The sequence below is a fragment of the Malus domestica genome, chromosome 03, assembly GCF_042453785.1.
Source record: "Malus domestica chromosome 03, GDT2T_hap1".
Classification (NCBI taxonomy): domain Eukaryota; kingdom Viridiplantae; phylum Streptophyta; class Magnoliopsida; order Rosales; family Rosaceae; genus Malus; species Malus domestica.
Genome location: NC_091663.1, coordinates 16,909,855 through 16,915,854, shown reverse-complemented (window position 1 = coordinate 16,915,854; position 6,000 = coordinate 16,909,855).

Sequence of the window (6,000 nt, the reverse complement as noted above, 5' to 3'; positions counted from 1 at the left end):
CATGGTCCCTAAACTCCCACTATCTCTCTTGAAACTTATTTCAATTGTGTTGTACACATCAAACATTTTGGAGAGCATGTGGTTATTGTTCACTACATAGTTTACAATAAACTTAGTGAACCATTAGTGTAGGGAAACAAAGGTGAAGTCCTTGCCTAGTTTCCGTCTCGCTAAGTGGTTTATCACTTCAACACTCAATGATTCAAAATCATCATAAGTCCATGTTAATGGACTATTTTTGTCAACCAACCATTATGTTCTAAACATAATTACAAACTTTTAAGAGTTGTACAAGGCAACTCTCATTTCTTCATACAACAATTTGTAAGTGAAGAATCATGGCACATAAAGTGTCCATGCCTTTGTGATTTCTTCTCAAGTTCCTTGTTCATGTAACAAAGAAACAAGCACTAAGTGTTTGCATTGACTAAGAGTTGTTCAAAGCAACTCCTATTTCTTCATACAACAATTTGTAATTGAAGAATTATGACATTTAAAATTGTTGTCCTCTTTATGATAGACTTTTCTAACATATTCTTCTAATGATACATTATCAATAGGAAGATTGTGAGGATGAGACTACTTAGGTACATTTACAAGCCATTAAAGACAATCTATGGTTTTGTAGTACCAAGCACGGAAACTAAAGCTTTCGGCTTTTATTTGTCAAGTGTTGGATAGCGTTTGCAAATATATTGGTAAACAAATACATAACGAATATAAATTGATTGATTTTAAGCCATCTGATTCGGGTCTTTAAATCAAATAGCACCACCCACTATTTTTGGCAAATTCCATATCCCTCATTGGAATTCGAGAGTTTTGGAGGAAACTCTTAGTAGGTTATGGGAGGCTCACTATTACCAAGCCCACCTCAGAAGAACTCCATATTGGCTAGCAACAATAATAATGAGATAGTACGCTTACTCATTTGCAACTAATGCAAGTACCCATCTTATTTGGCCTCTAGAGAATGATGCCTCAGAAGAACTCCATATTGGCACCATTGCACTTAGTTAAGTCATTCCCACCATGCTAGTTCAAGTAGGGGTTCAAGAATGGCCTCAGAAGAACTCCATATTGGCCATACTCGTTGCCTACTTTCACTTCATCATATGTTTATAGGCTTCTCCTGAATGTAAGCACATACTTTGCAACCCCAGAACTGGACGAATACATTGTATGAGTCACAAACGATTGAAGCCTACCACGGTGGAAGGCCACGAAAGAGTGTTCAAAGCACTCTCACGCTTTTCAACTTAATATTGGTTTGGTTGAGGGTTTTAGGTCTCATCACATATAAACATACATTTTAATCTCTATTAAAACTATTTGGTCCTATTACAACTATTGGTCCATTTGATTGATTTAGTTGTATATAATACTCCCACTATGCTTATAAAACGATTTTTAAAGCAAGAGTATATGATACTACTAACATAACCTTTGCATTCATTTGATGGACTATATAGTTGCCTTAGGGCCTTAGGATGATTATGAACCTTTGTTTAGATTCAACACGAGCCTTGTGTTGAATCTCGGTCTAGGGATGGTGATTGATTTTAGTTACGCGTTTAATCACATTAAGGCGTGTTGTCTTAGGGGCGTTGGACCCAACTACTTCATTTTCATGCATATCATATAAAGCAAGAAAGAAGTACTTCAAAGTAAAGGTGAGCTTATGCTCATTACAACATTTGCATAAAACAAATTACTTTAAAGTAAAGAAGAGCTTAAGCCCTTTTACAACATTTGATCAAATCAAATTACAACCCAAATCTAATCTACACATTCCCATGGTTCAAACAAATTTGAAACGGCCTTTCACATAGCTCAATTATTTTAGGCTTAGGTTCATAATCACCCTTTAATTAATTAACACTTTAACTAATTAAATTGAATGCAACATTTTCATTTGGTTTTTGTATCCATAAAATTGATTTAAATGGAGCTAAACAAAATGAAAATCCAATTCTCATTTAAAGAGACAAAACAATTTTGTTCTCTAATTAATTTGGGCCAATATGCAATAACCACAACTTATTTGGGTCATTAAGCAATTAACCTCAACTTTTGGGCTATGTTGCAAAACTTTTGGGGTCACTTTTTAAAGACACAAAAGTCCACTACATGTAATTACAATAGAACCCAAAATTTAATCAATGCAAAAACTTCATTAAAGGATCAAAACAATTTGTCCTTTAGCGTTTTTAGACCTTAACGTAAAAACGTAAACTTTTGGGCCAAAGTGCAAATACACAAAAGTATCAAAACTTTATGTAATTGCATAAAAGCCCCAAAAGTACTCCCATTGAGGGAGGGCCGGTTTTTAGAGAGGGAAAGGGAGTGGAGATAAGTCCACAAAAATTTGGAAATTTTTCAACTAAGTCATAAAGCCTTGCAAGTGGAATTTGGTTGTTGTGAATCATAAAACCATGCATGTGGTGTGTAAGGTGTGTAAGTCTTACACACCCATCACAATTTCTATCACCTTTCAAAATAAATGTTTTGGTGATAGAAAATTCACATCAACCAACACAAAACAAAGACTTTATGAAATTAACCAAAACTTTGAATCAAAACACAAACCTTTTTGTTCTTGGCAAAAATGTCAAGAACAATGAAGAACACTCATGAAAAAACTCAAAATTTTCCATGAACATTTTTCACCCAAAAACATTCCAAAACCATTCAAACTTTAGGGAAATAACATCTAACCAAACTAGGGTACATAAGGGTTCCAAAAGTCACCTTAAAACACTTTTAACAAGTCAAACAAGAACCCAAAAATCCACCCTTTGGATTTGGCCGAAAATCCCCAAAGTCATGGCACCAAATTTTAGCTCCAATATTCATGCTCATATGAACTACATCTTCAACATTTGAGATGGCAAATTTTCCAACAAAATTTACATTCAAAGAAACAAGAATAAAGCTTGTAACATATTACAACTTTTAAATCACAAACTATGAACTACAAAACCCAAAAGGATTCACCAACTACTAGACCTAGGCTCTGATACCACTTGAAGGAATATTTTAGGGAAACATGTTCATTTAAGCAACATCATATAGCATGCAATTAACAATTAAAGGCGGAATCATGCTAGCATGCACTTAAAAACAAAACATTAACCAAGAAATTCAAAGCCTAGTAGATTGGTGAACCATTAATCAACTCAAAACAAAGTGAGTTGAGATTTATACCTTTGTAGATTCCTCTTTGCATAAGCAAAGGCTAATCACCCAAAGAGAGGGCCTTCATTCCTTGCATCTTAAATCTATATTTTTGGATGGAAGAATAGGTTTCTCCAAGTTCCTAAAGTAGGGAACCTCTAAGTCTCTTCACCAAGGAGAGATTGGAGAAGAAATGAGTGACCTTGGAGTAGTGGGATTGCAAGATGCACCCCCCAAGGGGCCGGCCTCCTAGAGAGAAAATGGAGAGACAAGTTCTCACCAATTTTCTCTAAAAGAAACCCTTATGAATAAAAGGCTATAAAGTCATATTTATACCTTTATTCATTTGAGTGGCAAACTTGTAATTAAAGCAAGTTCACTACCCTTCCTCTAAATGGCCGGCCATGGGGTGTTGTTTGGGCTTTTGGGTCTTAGTGAATCATTATTCATTAAGTTGTCATACAACTTAAGTCAATGGGCTTGACGTTCGAAGCCCATTGGGCCTTAAGGTACAAAACCTATCCCGAGGTCTTTAACGAACTTATTCGTTTGATTAATTAACATATTAATTAATCCTTGCCATAAATAAATGATTAAACTCTTTAATCATTCTTACTCATCTCCATTGTTTCTTCAATCTCCACCTTACACGGTGTGCGATCCATTAGGTTCCTTTTAGCGAGGCAGTGGGCGATTAAAACCATTTTACATCGATTGTGAATTGAAACTTACTTTCAATTCTCCCTTTAGTGATTACACACGTTTAGGGCTTCCACAAACCATGAGTGACACCTTGCAGCATATCATGGTTACCCAAGCTAATCAGAAGAGGTAGAGAAAACCTATTCAGTTTGGGATTACAAATGCAGTACGGTCTTTCTCTAATCTAATACTCCTGACCACATTGTTTGGTTTGATAGTTTATTTATTCATGTCTACTATCCAATGTGATTCGTGTGCTTATATGATTTCCTTGAATGTGATTTAGAACGACTTTTCTAAATCTCATTCATACTCTGGCCAGAGATTCTAAATCATATCATAGAGTATTCTCCCTCAAACGGTTTGAAGGTTAGAGATCCCTTGTTGCGCATTCACTTGCCTCCATGACTAAGTGGCTTAACCCCAACGATGCCGTGGACACCCCAATGGGGTGACTTTGACATAATCAAAGATCAAGGACTTAACCACAAGACAACTGTGATGCCTCAGGTCAAAGGACTAATTTGCATTATCCCAAACATGAGTTCTCATGTGACATGAGTATGAGAACTCTTCGTTGATCGCGTTCAGTGAACTCATTCTCTACTGAGCACCTACGTACTTGTCTTGATGTCACACACACCAATGACTCGAGACTAGTCACTCTCCCTGAGAGAAGACATAGCACGTACCGATCTTGACGGACTGTCAATGCCCAATTGGCAATCCTATGATCAGGAACATTTAGGATGTGTCTACGAAAGAATGGTCTCATGAATCTAACTTCATTAGATTACATTCTTCCAATCACATATTCCTTGGACTTTATCGTTTAAGCATATAACATTTATATGAGACGGCTCAAACAATAATCTTTGCCCTTTATAGTTAAACTAGATTAGTTTAACATGTAAAATGTCCGTAAAGTATCATCATATGATTGGCTTTAGGGCACATTTCCAACACCACAGTGGTAGCACATGTCCATTTCAGTGGAAGCCGATTGAACGGAAGCTTTTCCCTTGTTCTTGAAGTTTAGGGCCTTAGGGGCAAGGGGTTGGCATTGTTGGGTCACATTTCCTTCCTTGGGTGGGCCTTGATTCTGTGGACCTTGGGCCCATGGTGGCGCTTACCGCCCATTTCCACGGCCACGAGGATTCTTGCGTCATTTGTGACTGCTAGAATTGGTCGCATACGCTTTAGGAACGACTTTCAAGCCAATCAGTGGAGCTTGATGATTCTTCATCAAAAGATGGTTATGCTTTCAACGAGAAGTAAAATAGAGATTAAATCTAAAAATTTGGTGAACTTATATGCCCTATATTTTTACTACAGGACAATATTTGTGGCATAGAAGGTCGAATAGGTATTCTCCAAGAGATATGATTTGGTTAGTTCCATTTTACAAAACTTGAGAAGTGATCGGATTCTACAAACTTTAGAGTTGTATTCATTCACGGACTTAAAGTCCTGGAAGCGAAGATGCTACCAGTCATGTCTTGTTTTAGAAAAGTAGATGTATTTCTGGTGATCAAAATGGTTGACCAGAGCAAGCCAAATGGTGCGTGGGTCATCTTCTGCGAGGTACTCGGTCTGCAGTGCATCATGGATGTGTCTTCGAATTAAGCTCATTGCATTAGCTTTCTGAGCTTCGTTGACAAGTTTGTCATCGGTAAGTGCCTTAATGGTGGCTCTAATGCCCTTTGCAGTAAGATAGAGTTTCATGTCTTGAACCCACTTTAGGTAGTTTCTTCCAGATACTTCCAGAGCGGTGAAATTGAGCTTGTTCAAGTTCGACATGTCCTTAAAATAAAAGGCACAACAAAAACGTGATTAGTCATATGGTGATCCATAAATATATATCGTAGAACATTCAAGTTCTATAGACATGTATTGGTTTAATTTATGCATGAAAGCTACAAGTATCATGTTGTAAGTTTTGAATGAAAACTTCGGGTTTCAAAGGCACTAAATATGAAACCACAGGTTTAATTTAGTTTTATAAACAATTAGTTCATAAAGGAAAGGTTCCTACAAGAAACACAGAATGCAATATGCTGATTTAAGTATAGTGGGTTTGAGTTTCTTCGGGAACTCAAGTGTGAGAGCTTCGGGACTACG